The sequence below is a fragment of the Rattus norvegicus genome, chromosome 14 (assembly GCF_036323735.1).
Source record: "Rattus norvegicus strain BN/NHsdMcwi chromosome 14, GRCr8, whole genome shotgun sequence".
Classification (NCBI taxonomy): domain Eukaryota; kingdom Metazoa; phylum Chordata; class Mammalia; order Rodentia; family Muridae; genus Rattus; species Rattus norvegicus.
This window is the reverse complement of record NC_086032.1, coordinates 83,477,832-83,494,079: the sequence shown is the minus strand read 5'-3', so window position 1 is coordinate 83,494,079 and position 16,248 is coordinate 83,477,832. Positions and strand designations below refer to the sequence as shown.

At 42.6% G+C, this 16,248-nt stretch overlaps 1 protein-coding gene and 1 pseudogene across 8 annotated transcripts in view; both read left to right on the top strand.

Moving 5' to 3' along the window:
- Hormad2 (HORMA domain containing 2) overlaps positions 1-16,248 on the top strand; it is an 85,461-nt gene that overhangs the window by 29,936 nt on the left and 39,277 nt on the right. The gene's annotated exons all lie outside the window — the stretch shown is intronic.
- LOC120096841 (U2 spliceosomal RNA) lies at positions 12,776-12,950 on the top strand (annotated as a pseudogene).

Here is a 16,248-nt window from a genome sequence, read left to right as displayed (position 1 = left end):
GATGTTTTAGTCAAAAGGTCCTCTAGAGGGGAATATATGCTGTTGTATGAGAATGTCTAGCAATAGGAACAAAATCCAGTGTGTTTTATAGTACTTAAAAATAAGTATCTGACATGTTCATAGTCAATAGAAGTATACATTAGCTCTTGGTCACTGTAGTAACTGTCATGAGGGTTAGGGAGGAAAAATTTTACGGATTAACCTGAGTCAGAGAAGGGAAGTGGGGGAGGGAGGAACGATATCGACATCCATGACAAGCATGGAGGTTCGATCGGTGGAGAGGGCTGAGGGCTTGGGAGCTTGCAGCCAGTACCAGTGCTCAGTAGAGCCCAGAGCCCTTGACTCTGCTTGTGTCTGCGAGGACTTAAAGCTGTGTACTTGCTAAGGCTCTGTTTTGTAGTCGGAAGGCCCATACCATGACTTGGCAGTTATCTGGATAATAAAGTTTGCTGTGTGCTAACATTGTAGGGAAACAAAAACATCTTCAGGCTGTTTCGTGGAGAGGGATACTATAAAAATAATGTTTTTGTTTTAGAATTCTACTTTTAAAAGATGACTATAGAGGCTGTAGTGTTGGCTTTGCAGTTAAGAGCACTGGCCGCCTTCCCAATGGACCCAGGTTCTACTCCAAGCACCTACATGGCAGCTCTCAACCATCTGTAACTTTAGTTCCAGGGGATCTGACACCCTCTTCTGGACTCCATGAGTACCAGGTACACACATGCTGAACAGACACACGTACAGGCAAAACATCCATACACACAACAATAACAACAGCAACAACAAAAATGTGTTGGCTAACTATGCTAGGTGCTTCTAAAAGCACCTTCTAAATCCTTACCTCGGTGCTATGTGCTTAGTGTATCCCAGGGGAGAGCCTAGTCTCAGTTGGGTTAATATAGCAAAAGTAACCAAACATGGGGTTTTTTTGTCTTTTGTTTTAAAGCTTTTTCACAGTGTCAGGCATGAAAATAACAAGGTTCTGGTACATCATTTTTCTTTTGGTTCCATGTCAGAGCAGATACAGCTAACATGGAAAAGCTAATCATCATAATAACAACAGTGGTTAAGAAAATGACGAGACTATTTTTTATTTTGAAGAAAAAAACTTAACAGCTGAATATGAGAGAGCATGCCACTAGTTCCAGTCCATGGAAGGCAGAGGCAGGGGGACCTCTGTGAGTTCACAGTCAGCCTGCCCTACACAGGGAGATCCACGAAAGCCAAGGCTCCAGAGAAACCCTGTCTTTAAAAAAAAAAAGAATGAAAGAAAGAAGAAAAATGTTAAAGGGACTGGCAAAATGGCCCCGTGGTTAAGAGCTCATCCTGCTCTTGTAGAGGCCCCAGTTTCATTTCCAGCACCTATGCCTGATGCTTCACAACCACCCACAACTTCAGCTTCTAGGGAGAGCTGTCACCTCCAGCCGCCCTGGGCACCCACTCTCCTATGTGCATGCCTACGTATAAAGACTAAACGTAATTAAGAAGGCAGGCGTGGTTGTCCAGGTCGCCAACCCTAGGAGCAATGTGGGGATAACAGAAGCTCGTGAGCAGCCTCCATTACATAATAGGTGTGAGGTCAACCTGGGCTATCTGAGACCAGAATAACCAAAAAGGAAAATAAAAGGCAGATTGTCTTTCTCTTTTGCCAAATACATGTGAGCAGACCAGCCTGGCAGTGACAGGGGTCTGGACTTTGTGGAAACATGAGCAGTTCTTCTCTTAGTGAGCCAGTTAGTTGTTGAGAGTATTCAGTGACTTGAGGACTGTGACATTCTCCACCAAATTATCCAAGTGTTTTCTTCCTAGAAAGTATTTGCATGCACATTCTGACACGTACAGATACACGGAACCTTTACCTTTATTACTTAAAATAAAAAATGAGAAAAGTTCTCCTTATCGCTCTGACAGTCCTTCCCTGTAATCTTCCCACCTCAGAGTATTAGTTTGAGTAAACATATAGACGTAGTTATGCTTGCGAACTCTGTCATTACTGTCTTTTGCTTGACTCTCAAGAATGTGATCTCATTATTGCATGTGGTTCTTTTCCTTTCCACTGCTGTATTCTACTGTTTTTGTTTGTTTGGGTTTTTGTTTTGTTTTATTTTTGTTGTTATTGAGACAGTTTCACTATGGAGCCCTGCTTGACCTGAAACTTGCTCTATAGACAAGGCTGGCCTAGAACTCATGGAAATCTGCCTGCTTCGCATCTCTCATGTACTGGAATTAGATTGACCTTGGCTTTTGTTGTTTGAGACAGAATCTGTGTTGCCCACACTAAGCTCAGGTGATCCCTGGGTCTATGGGGAGGGACATGCTTCAGCCTCCCGCGTCACTGCAAGGTCTCTCCTGTCTGGATAGCGTAGTCTGGCTGGCCTGGAACTCATGGAGATCCACTGAGCTCTGCTTCCACATGCTGAGCGCTGGGTGTGCGCCACACGTATATGCACACTTACTGGTGCACATGCAAACGAGTGTCTGCCGGGAATACACCAGTTTCAGGCTTTGTCTAAATCACAGCTCTGTTGCTGTTAAGAGACACCATGCTGAAGCGACAGCTTATAAAAGCTTGGTTACAGTTCTAGGTTAGTCCATTGTCATCATGACAGGGGACATGGTTGCGTTCAGGTAGGCACTGGAACAGTCTCCGAGAGCTGTATCCTGATCCCTAAGCAGAAAGGAGTCTGGACTTAGCATGGCCTTTTAGCTCAAAGGCCACCCCAGCTTTCTCCAATAAGGCTACACCTACTCCAGCAAGGCCACACCTCCTAATTGAGCTAATTCTTCTCAAACAGTGCTAGTCCCTGATAACTAAACATTCAAATATACGAGCCTGTGGGGCTCTTACTCAAGCCACCACAGGTTTACACATTTTCAACTTTGTTAGAAAGCACAAAATAGTTTTCCAAAGTGCTATACCCATATTTATTATACCAGCAGTGGAAGAGAGATACTGTATTCTTGTAAACTTATTATTACCAGAATTTACCTTTTCAGTAGTCTGCTTGATATGCTAACACCTCATAATTTTAGCATATTTTCTTATAATTGATGCTTGAGCATATTTTCGTTAGTCATTCTGGTCTTCTGGTGCACAGAGTTATCTCTCTTCATCCATGCAAAAATATCCTGGGGGCCAGAGAAATAGCTCAGTAGCTAACAGTGTCTGTTGCTCTTCCAGGGTACCCAAATTCAGTCCCCAACACCCACGTCAGGGGCTCACTGCTGCCTGTAACTTCAGAGGGATCCATTGTCTAGGCTCTGAGGGCACCTGTACCGTGTGCACAGCAGACAGACAGACAGACATGCACAGTGCACATAATTAAAAGAAAATATTCTGATAATCATTGTTTTTTACTTATTTATGTTGCAATAATTTGATTATTTTGTGGCTTGTCTTATCTTCTTTAAGTGATCTTTTGGTAAAGAAAAGCTGTTCATTTAATGTAGTCTAATGTTTTATTCTGATATTCTTAAGAAATTATCTACTTAAGATATATATATATAGATAGATAGAGAGAGAGAGATAGAGATAGAGATAGAGATAGAGATATATATTCCTTATGGTCGAGGTAGATCAGATCCCTTAACACTTTATGTCTAATTATTATATGCATGCAGAAGAATATATGGCTTAGTGATACAGCTCAGTAAATACCACAAACTGAGCAGTAGGGCTGGGACATGGGTGAGGTAAGCAAGATGCCTAGGAAGGCAGCTGTGCTCAGCACTGCACTGCCAATGTAAGCAACATGGACGCCCTGGAGTGCAAGAGCGAGAGCCTCCTTAAGTTGTTCTCCCTGGGTCTCAACACACCTGGGCCCAGTCTTACCAAACAAACCACCAGTCAGGTCAGAAGTGGGATACCACCCGCTTGGAAGCAGTTTGAGCCTCACACATTTGACTTGGTTAGCAAGACCATCGGCATCCTGCCTCCTGTTAGCACGGGTTTGTTCATGCCGTCGCTGGTGTAGGTTTGGGTCTGCTCCCACTTGGAGTCACTAGGACTAGTTCTTCTGAGACTTCGGGAACGTGGTGCTCAGTCAGATCCACACTGATGCAGGGAGTCGGGTCGGTAGCAGTGGAACTGCTGGGCCGAGGGTGTGAGTGCAGTTAGCTCTGTCATTTTATCAGACAGATTTTGTATGCTGAGCGTATGTCATCGTGCTGGGATAAACATTCCGGGGAGCGTGCGCAGTGGCAGTTGCTGTGGTTTTAATTTTCATCTCCCTGCTGAGTAGTGGAAATCAGCACAGTCGCCTGCCTTACCCATGTGCAGGAATTCTACAGATACAATCTGCATAGAAGTAATTTGCCAAAACAAATGTATAGTAAATATCTTAACTTCATAAATTTCCTTCTCATTATTTTATGGAGATGCTTTATGGACAGTTCTTTTTAGAGGGACATATAACTGTTTCTTGATTGCTGTTCACCATATTCACAATAAAGTGTACCATATTCAATTGAATGGCATTTGGTAATATGAAGTAATTTTCTTGGCTTCTATGAATCAGTAATCAAGTACTGGAAAGGAGTGAGTCAGGGTAAAGAAAAATGTACAGGTCAACAATTTATATTGCCAAAAGATTGAACAGAAGTTGCTAATTTTAGAAGAATCCAATTTTTTAGTCATTTCGCAGTTTAGAAAACTGCCTAAGAAATGTTTGTTTAGGACCCTTCCTTAGACGGGGGCTCAGCTCCCTCTTTTGGGCTCTGAGGGTACTACACACATATACACAGGAAAAGGATTTTTAAATACTTAAAGAAAAGAAATCCTAGTTCACTCCAGAGCTTACAGAGGCACACTCTATGGCCTTCTCTAGGGAAGGGGACAGTAGGTGCAGGGAAGAAGTTTTGGTAACTATGGGGGAGTGTGCTAAGCACATAGGAGGCACCGGCTTCAGTTTGCCTCAGTACTGGGATAGGGGTATGGGGAACAGAAATAAAGACCACCATAAATATTTATAAGTAAACATATATATATAAGTAAACATATATATATGAGACATGTGTATATTTGTACCTGGCCTTTTTCTCAGCCGCTTTCAGCTATACTTGGAGTTACTTATGAAGTTTTCACAATAGACAAACGCTGTTATGTTTCTGTAGTTGTTTGTCTCTGTGAGTCCTGTTGTTGTTATTGTTGTTATTATTTTTTTTCTCCCCAAATCAGTATCTTTGAAAAAGTCATGTTTTGACTGTGCTGCTCACACCACTTGCTTCTCTTTTCTGTTTAGCTCACGGTTTCTTTTCTCTTTGTCTTCTTCCTGACTTCACATTGAGCTTCCCATCCATGTGCACACGCAGGTTCCTCACAGTACCCCTGGTGTACAGATCTGCACACTGTCTTGGTCCCTGTGAAGAAACACCATGACAAGGCAACTCTCATTAAAAGAACGCATTTAATTGGGGCCGGCTTAGAGTTTCAGAGGTTTCGTCCATCTTGGCAGGGGAGTATGGCGGCAGCAGGCAGGCACTGGAGCAGTAGCCGAGAGCTGGCTACACCCTGATCCACAGGCAGAGAGGACTCTAGACCTGTGGGCTTTTGGAACCTCAAAGCCCACCCCAGTGGCACACTCCTCCAACAAGGCCACACCTCCTAATTGGCCTATTTCTTCTCGAATAGTGCTGTCCGTGCTGACAAGGCATTCAAGTCTATGAACCTGTGGGGGCATTCTCGTCCACAGCACCACAGTACCCACAGGTCCCTGTCGATGTAAGACCTGCACCCCCATAGGTCCCCCACTTTACTCTTCACATGGGATTTCAGCTTCTAGCCAAACATCATTTTCCTCTCATGCTCACTGTCTGTGGCACTGGGCACTGTCCCTCTTCCGAACAACCCAGATGTTCAGCTTCCGTAGCCTCCTTACTCCCCACATCCTTTTGGATAGTGTTTCAGTCTCCTCTGCTTTGAAAAACTTCTCCAGCCTGGCCCTGTCCGGCTGTGCTGACTCAGGCTGTGTGAGGCTTTCTTGCTGAGTGACACCCACAGTTCCTGACTGGGTCTCCCGAACATCCAGTGTGTCTTTCAGAGTGCCAGAGGATGAAGGCATTTATCTTTTTCAGATACTTCAGTTAGTCTTGTCTATGAGGTTTCAAGAGGCATAAAGATACAGTGTATGAAAGGCGCAGTTGTGAGCAGAGCAGAGGCAGGGAAGAGGTTAATTTCTTTGCTTGCTTTCGGTGGTAAGAATTGAATCCAGGCCTCGTTCATGCTAGGCTTATGGTCCACCACTGAACTATATCTACAGCCTGAAAGAACTTTTTAAAACAGTACAATTAGCAACATTAAAATAATTAAAAATTCGGGGCTGGGGATTTAGCTCAGTGGTAGAGCGCTTGCCTAGGAAGCGCTAAGGCCCTGGGTTCGGTCCCCAGCTCCGAAAAAAAGAACCAAGAAAAAAAATAATTAAAAATTCAAATCATTCAACTGTCCTCATGTCATCAGTACAAATTTTAACTTTGTATGCCCCATCCTTTTCAGTCTTTTCCAACTGATACATTTATTTGTATATTATTTCAATAACGGTATATATAATTTCATTTTTATTTAGCACTGATTTTGTAAATACGTTCTACCTTGCCTTTATATGTGAAGTTTAATGACTGGTTCATTTAGGTTCATGCCGTTTCTCTAATTTTAAATATTTAGGTAGTCAAACATGAGTGTATGACAGTATGTCCCCAGTACTTATATTTAAAGGCTTGGCTCCCAGGCTTGCACTCTTGAGAACTGATGAAGCCTTTTAAGAAGTGGAACCTAGTAAGAGGTCTGGGGGCCATGGAAGCATGTCTGTGAAAATTAGCTTCTTCATTCTCTGTTTTGCTTCCTGGTGATAACGTGAGCAGTTTGTCCTGACACATACTCCCACTGTGGTGTACTGTCTTGTCACAGGCCTAACGCAGTGGGGCCAATCAGTCAGGAACTGGGGCCTCCAAAGCTATAAATCAGAACCAACTATTTCTTAGTGACAGGGAGTTGACTAATGTGTAGGTTAATTTCTGATAATCCTATTATAAATAGCATTACAATAAATACCTCGCAGGTGTGACAGCGCTTTCCATTACTTTATATTGGGTTCATGGTAGCAGGAGTGGAATATGCATAGTTTTCAAATTTGTATAGCACTTGCATGAATATTATTTCAAGTCATTTTTCAGAGACTTCCAATTTTCCACCTCCTGAGGATGGGTTTTTTTCTCTTACTGGATTTTTTTATTTACATTTTAAATGTTATCCCCTTTCCTGGTTTCCCCTCCAGAAACCTGCTATCCCCTCCTCCTCCCCCTGCTTCTATGAGGGTGTTCCCTCACCTACCCACCCACTCCCTCCCACCTCCCACCCTGACATTCCCCTACACTGGGGCATGGAACCCTGACAGAACCAAGGGCCTCTCCTCCCATTGATGCCCAGCAAGGGAGGATGACTTTTTTGATAATGACAACTACTTGATAAATCTGGCTGCCTTGTGAAGGGATTAGCTCCCCATCGCCAGCTCTGCTGACGTCTCTCACATGCATACACAGACGTGTGTGTGTGTGTGTGTGTGTGTGTGTGTGTATTCATATACCTTTGTTCAAGGTAATAGTATAGATGATTGTCTTTAGAATGTTACCAAAAATTAATGATTCAGGAGGATGTTTGAGCTAAATTGATCTCTGAGATCTTTCTCATGCTACGTTTTACTGGAATGTATTAAGATTGGTACCTTGAAAACAAACAAAAACCAAAAAATAATGGTGTCTTGGCCAGGCAATGGTGGCTCATGCCTTTAATCCCAGAACATGGCAGCCATAGGTAGGTGGATCTGTCTGTGAGTTCGAAACTAGCCTGGTCTACATAGTGAGTTCCAGGACAGCCAGATTCATGTAGAAAGATCTTGTCACAAAACACAAAACAAAAACAAAAAAGATGCCTTGCTGTGAGGAAAACAAAGATGCATACGATGTAGTTTCTGCTCTGAGAAGGAACTGAAGAGCCAGCATGTCTATGTTCTGAGAATATTGGAGGCTATGTGAATGACAGAAACTGAAACATCTTACTATTTCTAGGGTCTCACTGTGTAGCTCTGTCCGCCCTGGAACTCACTGTGTAGATCAGACTGGTCTCAAATTACAGGATCTGTCTGCCTCTGCCTCCCAGTGCTGAACTAAAAGATGCCCAGCATGCTCAGCCTTTTCCTCAGTATATTAAGGTAGAAGGTTAAGCTGAGATTTTTGGTATTTTGCGACAAGGTCTTACTGTGTAGCCCAGGCTTGCCTGAAACTAACTCACTATGTAGCCTAGGCTGGACTGGAGATCCTTCTACCTGAGTTTTCAGCCATGCCTTATTTTTTTCCGTTTGCTTCTGGGGATTGATTGAACTCAGAATCTTATGTATGCGAAACATACACCTTATCACTAATGTCCCAACCCAGTTTTTTTAAGAAAGAGTTATCTATTTTTACTTTGTATATGTAGCTGTTTTGTCTGCGTGAACATTTGTGCAGCACATACATGTAATGCATGCAGAGACCATGTGCATCAGACCTCCTGGTACTGGGTTTACAGACAGTTGTGAGCTACAAGTGTTAGGAACCAAATCCAGGTCCACTGAAAGAGCAGCTTTTACCACAAAGCTGTCTCCTTCCAGTCCCCCGCGCCCATGTGTGTGTTTGTAATATCAGTGATTAGAAATAAAATTGAGATGTAGAGATCTAATTTTCAGGCAGTCTTTTTGGCTAGATAGAGAAAAGGGGCTACGAAACAAGGAGCGATGCTGATTCTAGGGTATTCAGCCGCCAACAGCAGAGAAGAGCAGGCATTGTATGTGAGTTGTTGGAATGATCTGGACTCTGGTCGTTTTCAGTAGATAGGAGGATGGATGTTTGAGGAAATCTCTTCTAGGACTTTAGTTATGGTAGAACACTTGCCTAGATGCGCAAAATCCTGAGTTTGATCTCTGAGCGCACACGCGTGTACACACACACACACACACACACACACACACACACACAGTCTCTGTATGGTCTGTTTCTTTGGTGTAAACAGATAAGTGACCGTTTTGCTGCTGCAGCTCTCTGGACGTACCCTGGATCCAGTGGTTTGCTGCTGTTTTTCCTTCTGTGATAAGGAGACAAGGGACCGGCACATATTAGCAAGAGAGGAAAGAGACTCTCGGTCGGTTACAGGTCTGTGAAATTGTGGATTAGGGCTGTGAGAACCTGTGTCTCTTGTCCCTAAGAGGACACCCTATTTCTACTTCGTTTCCTCCTTGAGATTTTCTCTCTCTGTAATCCTAAGGGAGTCGGGAAGAGAAGAGGCTTGTCCTCCAGAATCGCTTCAGGACTGATTTGGGGCTGTTTGCCTTATCTATTAGAGGAATGGAATGCCTTTTTCCAGCGTGACGTAGTATTTCCATCAGGCATCTAATATAGATTCAAAACTGCAGGCAACATATCAGCTTGACTTGGAATTGACAGAGTCTAGAAAATGTAGACAACAGTTTATCAAATACATGGACCAATAGTGACTAATAGCTCCCAACATGGTAGAAGCCAGCATTGGTATAATCCTTTCATAGATCTTCTGGTTCTCTTTGTGCAGCCCATATAGGATACCGCAAGACTTTGTTTTTATTTTGTCCCCCACCACACCCCCAGGCTGAGGACGGAACCCAGGGCCTTGCACTTCCTAGGCAAGTGCTCTACCACTGAGCTAAATTCCCACCCCCAAGAGTTTGTTTCTATACTCTAAAAGAACATGTAGGGTTTTTTCTAGATTAACAGTATATTATAGAGTATGACAAGTGTGGTTTGTTTTCAAGCAAAAGAAAAAATGGTTAAGAAGCATCTTAACCTCTGTACAGCATCTGGAAAGGGTTTAATTTTCGGCAAATGTTTGTGATGGCTCATAGTCTCAAGAAGGCAATAGGTGATAGCTTAACTCAGGGTCCTGAGTTTCCTGGACTAGTGTGTCTAAAGCCTGTTTAAGTAGTGGTTGACATTTTTCACTCTTCCTAAGGACTGGGAACACCAGGCAGAATGTAGTTTATAGTTTATCCCAAGGGTTGTAGGAAGGTTACATTTTCAACAAAAGAAGGCCCCTTATCACCTAGCAAGGACATCCTAAGTAAGATGCATTTAGGGGTTGGGGATTTAGCTCAGTGGTAGAGCGCTTACCTAGCAAGCATAAGGCCCTGGGTTTGGTCCCCAGCTCCGAAAAAAAAAAAAGGTAAAAAAAAAAAAAAAAGATGCATTTAGAAGAGGCATTGGATACCTCTACAGCCTTTTTATTCTAGTAGGGAAGACATATCCATCCTATAAAAACACTTGTAATCAAAATTAATAATAATAAAAATACCCGTGAACACTGATTCATGTTTCTATCCAGCTTTAGGAGGCGTTTGAGTAAAGTCTAATAGCCAACTTCCCCTTACAAGGTACCCAGGTATGAGAGAGGCTTTACAAATTGTGGAGGCACAACGCTTATTTTGTATGCAAATCTGATAGCTGTAAACACCTCTTAAACAGTTTTATAAGGGCTTTTTATAAGAAAGTAGCTTTTTCTTAGGTCCTTAGGGACATGCCTTCTCTGGTGAGTGGCTTTATTCAGGTGTTTAATAATCTTCTGTTGACCAGCCTCTGCAGTCAGTCTTTGGTCTATCTGTGAAATAGCTTGTCTGATTGATACAGAATCCCCACTTACTCCATTTTTGTACACCTGATCAAGGTCTCTTGGCGTTCTGATTAGGTGAAGAAAATCTGGGACTAAGATTATTAGTTTATGCGGTTGTGTGGGATCCTCTGTGAGAACTTGGGTTTTGGCTGCATGCTTTGCAGTCTTATCTGACGTATTATTACTTTGGCTTGCTAAGAATCCAGCCTCCTTGTAGTAAGTTTTTTTTTTTTTTTTTTTTTTTTGGTTCTTTTTTTCGGAGCTGGGGATCGAACCCAGGGCCTTGCGCTTCCTAGGCAAGCGCTCTACCACTGAGCTAAATCCCCAACCCCGTAGTAAGTTATTTGACTTGTGTAGAGGACTGTACTGATGGATAACTTCCAACCAGTAGCATTCTCTTCCAGACACTATGAACATACAGTAGTCAGAATCCTTACATCAAGTCTATGTGGCTGCTTAAGATCTTTCCTGGGGCTGGAGAGATGGCTCAGCGGTTAAGAGCACTGACTGCCCTTCCAGAGGACCTGAGTTCAATTCCCAGCAATCACATGGTGGTTCACAACCATCTGTAATGGGATCTGATGCCCTCTTCTGGTGTGTCTGACAACCACAGTCTACTCATATAAATAAAATAAATTTAAAAAAAAAGATCTTTCCTTGGCCTGACTGTAGGGCCTGAGTAAGGGCAATGGAATCCTGCTTTGGGGACCAGGGGATAGGAGGAAGGACATTTGCTTCTATGGTATCATGGTCGGCAGTTATAGCATCAGCCCACCCCTTTAATGGCTTTTGTAAAACTACTCTCATCTGTAAACGGCCAGCCTTGGAACTATCCAGAAGCATATTTTTAAGTATGATTGACTGGAAAAGGTTTAGTGATCTCTATATATTGACAATCTAGAGGAGACAAAGTTGGGAGCAGGGGAGTTGAATTTCAAGCCTTAGCTCACATACAGGGCTTGATATGTTCTCAGTTTTCTGGTAAGCTGGTGATGCCCCTTGATGTCTGAAACTCTCTGAACTTGGTTAAGTTTCTAGCTTCATATGTTATCCCAAAGTTAATCTGTAAGCCTTTTAAACTAGCGGAGTTTAACACTTTAAATTAGTGTAAATAGCTCCTGCTTTTAAATAGCTTGGCGATCACTGGTCCACTAAGTCTAACTGTCTATAGAGATCATCGGTCTTGGGATGTGTCAGTTTATAAGCTAAAATTCCTAAAGTCAAACCTGCCATTCCATATAGAAAAAGCATGAAAGTCTCTAGGAACTGGAAGACCTAAAAATGGAGGTGTGTAACTTAGTGTGGTCTTCAGTTGGTCGAATGCCATTTGATGCTCTTAGTCCAGCAGAGAGGCTGTGTCTATCCCCTTTAATGCTTCTCACTGGTTTGATATCATTTAGGACCATATTCAGCAAAAAACTTTCATGCCTAGAAACCCTCAAAGATGTCTCATGGACTTGGGGTTAGACAACAAAATGATAGCCTGCTTTCTACTGGGGGCCAGTGTGCAGGCTTCTAGGGTAAGAATCCTACATGTTGGCCTTTTTGAAAGGGATCAGTAAGGAAATTAAAGGTATAGTGTCTTATACCTATAACATCAGCACTTGGGAGGCAGAGGAAGAAACAGATTTGAGACCAGGCTCATCTGTGGAGCAAGTTCCAGGCCAGCCAGTCACACTACAGAGTGACTCTGTCTCTGTTTACCCGCCCCCCCCACCCGCCCCCCACACAATCTCCTTACACACAGCCACACATATATGAGGAAGGAGAAGAAGAACAGAGAAGGAAAAAGTAGCTATGATATAGTAGACTGATCTATCGTAGTGGTAATATCAATATTAGTAACTCATTATCACTGTATTTAAACAGGATTCCATTTTAAAATTGTGAGCTAAAGCATTACCACATAAGTACACTGTCCCTAAATCCCAAAGGCAATACTATCCAGGCATACTGGATAGCTTCTTGAGTTTTGGAGTTCTTCCATTTAAAGATAAGTCATCTGTATGGGTAAAATGGTATGTAAAGTAAGATGTCTTTAAAATTAAAACAGTAAAATATTTAGCTGGTTTTGAATAAAGTGTAGAATTTCTGGACTATAAAAACAGATGGATCGCTTCTCGGCCTTTTGGCTAAGATCAAGTGTAGTCTCTGTTCTTATCAGTTTAATATCTGAGGACAATATATTAAATGGATTTTTGGTACTAGGAGTTGGAATAGGAGCTTGCTCCATCCACTCCACGCATCGACCTGGTATTGCAGTATCTCCAGGAACGGTGCACCCCTTCTGGGGAGCAATGTTTGTTAAATAATAGGCTTATAAAGACAAGAGCTAAAAAAAAAAAGAAAGAAAGAAACAGATGGAGACAACAACTTCACTTGTATTGAGATCCTGTGATGGGGCTATTTTCCAGAGGCTTTTCTGTGGGACCACTGAGTGTTACGTTGGAGAATGGTGTGCTTGAATAAGCTACTGCCCAAGAATTTTCTCAGTAGGGTCTGTATTTGGATTTAAATGGAATTATCTTTTCTTTTCTTTTCTTTCTTTTTTTTTTTTTTTGGTTCTTTTTTTCGGAGCTGGGGACCGAACCCAGGGCCTTGCGCTTCCTAGGTAAGCGCTCTACCACTGAGCTAAATCCCCAGCCCCGGATTTCTAAGAGTATCGGACCCAAAGATTTAATTTGATCTGACCTGTGGGACAGTTAATAGTGTGCCCTGGGTTGTGCTATCCCAGAGCATGAGTTTTACTAAATCAAGTCCTCCTTAAAAGTTTTTAACAGGGGGCTGGGGATTTAGCTCAGTGGTAGAGCGCTTACCTAGGAAGCGCAAGACCCTGGGTTCGGTCCCCAGCTCCGAAAAAAAGAACCAAAAAAAAAAAAGTTTTTAACAGGAGAATCTTTTCCTGTTTACAATTTACAGTTTACGAAGGAGTAGTAAATGAATTCCCTGTTCTGGAGGAACCTCCAAGTTTGGCTTCCAGTTAATGAACTGCCTCTTCCTTCTTTAGTCAATAGATCCCTTACTAATGGGGAGGGGGTGTTCAAGACATAAAGTACATAAAAAATTGGCTTAGAATCTAGGCAGGATGGCGCACACTGGCATCCCAGTTGTGAAGTTTAATCAAGAGGATCGAGAGTTCAAGGCCCGTCTTAGTTATATAATGTGGTTGTGGTGGTCGGTTGTTATCTGGATACCAATTTCACAAGCAAGACAAAAAGTAACTCACTTAGGCTTATAATCTAGTGTTACAGAACACTTTGGTTTGATAAACAGCCCAGTGGGTCAAGTCAGAACAGAATCAACAGATCCATTAATCAGAAAAGAGTCAAGTGATTCAGCCTACCACATGGAGAATGACACAATAAATAATTTTTTAAAAAGAAAAATAGCAGAGTATAGTAATGCAGGGCTTTTAATTCCAGCCCTTGGAGGTCAGAGGCCAGTGGATCTCTGAGTTCCAGGTCAGCCTGGTCTGCAGAGTGGGTCCAACATAGCTAGGGCTGCACAGAAACCCTGTCTGCAAATCAGAAAAAAATAATAGAGCTGGGTTTTCATCCCTTTGCTGTATAATCTCCTAGAGCCTGTAATAGGTCGGTTTCATCGTATACTTCTTTATACCGTTGGCAAGACAGGTAAGGAAATTCCATTTGTACCTGTGGGCATCACAAGTGTAGTCCTGTTTAGGGTGGGATGTTGTTGAAGTTACTATTCTATTGCAGTGAAGAAACACCATGGCCAAGGTGGTTTATAAAAGAAAACATTAACTGTCCAGCTTACAGTTTCAGAGGGTTATCCTATTTCCATTATGTCCAAAACATGGTGCTGGAGCAGTAGCTAAGAGCTTACATATTATCTGCAAGCACATAGGAGAAAGAAACTTTCATGTTCTTTTCATGTCCTAACTCAGGCTCTGGCCTGAGTTTTTGAAACCTCAAAGCCCACCTCCAGTGATACTTCTCTCTCAACAAGACCACACCTATAAAAGACCTTCCTGATCCTTCCCAAACAGTTCCACTAACTGGAGACCTAGCATTCAAATGTATGAGCCTATGGAGGCCATTCTCATTCAAACCACAACAGTCTGGAAGGTGGATCCTACAGTATATACTCTGTGACCTAAATGAGTAAAAACAAATTTATCTTCAGCCTCAGTTCTAGTCTTTATAGATATTATAGAGCAACAAACCAAAACTATCATACACTTGGTAGGTGAGGGATAGGAGAAACTTTGACTTTTATGAGTTCATCCTGAAATTTATTGGAATCCTCTAAAAACTTGACAATTTGTTCTTTTCATGTCCTAACTCTGAAATGAGGAAGAAGACATACTCTAATGAAAGCCACCTCACCTCTCTATTTGGATGTGGCTCTAAATGATTAAATTTCAATAGTTGATCCCAGTTTTGTGCAAGAGCCCCACAGAAGTAAGGACTTGAGTATAGCAAGGCAGAAAGGAGTGGGGCCACTGGAAGTGGTGTAGCAGCAGAAGAAAAGCACTAAGGGGACAGGATGTCAGGAGACCCTGAATCCAACCCATGGAGGCAGGGCATAGAGGGGGGCATATAGAATATAATATCTATTCTTCTGAACAAGGATTGTTTTTAAGTGATAGTTGTAAAACTATGTAGATGCTATAGTATTTTTTTACTTTTGGATCTTGGATAACCAAATATAGATCTGGATGTATAGACTTCCCATTTTCTTGCTCTCGCAGCTACAGCTTAGATATAACGTGGCGTTAGAATCGAGAAGGTTATTGAGAGCCACCTTTTCTGACGAAGCATATTGAGCCAAGCGTGATGGCATCACATGCAATCACACTTCATCTCAACATTTGGGAGACAGGGACAGAGGAGCTCTGTGAGTCTGGGGCCAGCCTGCTTTGTATATTGAATTTCAGGTCAGCCAGGGCTACATAGTGAGACCCTATCTCAAAAGCAAAGCAAAACATCCATACTGAGACCATGTAGTTCGTGTGTGTGTGTGTGTGTGTGTGTGTGTGTGTGTGTGTGTGTGTGTTCACATATGCATGGGTATCTTAGATATTATGAAACACCATGACTAAAAGCAACCTTGGTGGAAAGGGTTTATTTCACTTTATATCATGGTTCATCATCAAAGGCAGTTGGGAAAGAACTCAAATAGGGCAGGAACATGGAGACAGGAGGCCATGGAGGAGTACTTCTTACGGGCTTGCTCCTCATGGCTTGTTCAGCCTGCTTTCTTATAGAACTCAGGACCACCAACTCACTCATGACACCACCCACGGTGGGCTGGGCCCTCCCACATCAATCACTAATTAAGAAAATGTCCTACAAGCTTGACTGCAGCCTGGTCTTAGGAAGACATTGGAGTTCTCTCCTCTTGGATGGCTCAAGTGTGTATTGAGCTGTCTTAAAATCTAGCCAGCAGAATGAATACTTGTGTATGTTGGTGTGTGTGTCCAGAGTTGATGTGTGTCTCCACAGTTGTAATCAGTTTTATTGACTGAGGCAGGATTTTTCAGTTGCACTCAAAGATTGCCAATCAGCTAGTCAGCTAGCTAGCTGGCTCGGGGATTCCCTGTCTGCCTCCCAGGACTGGGA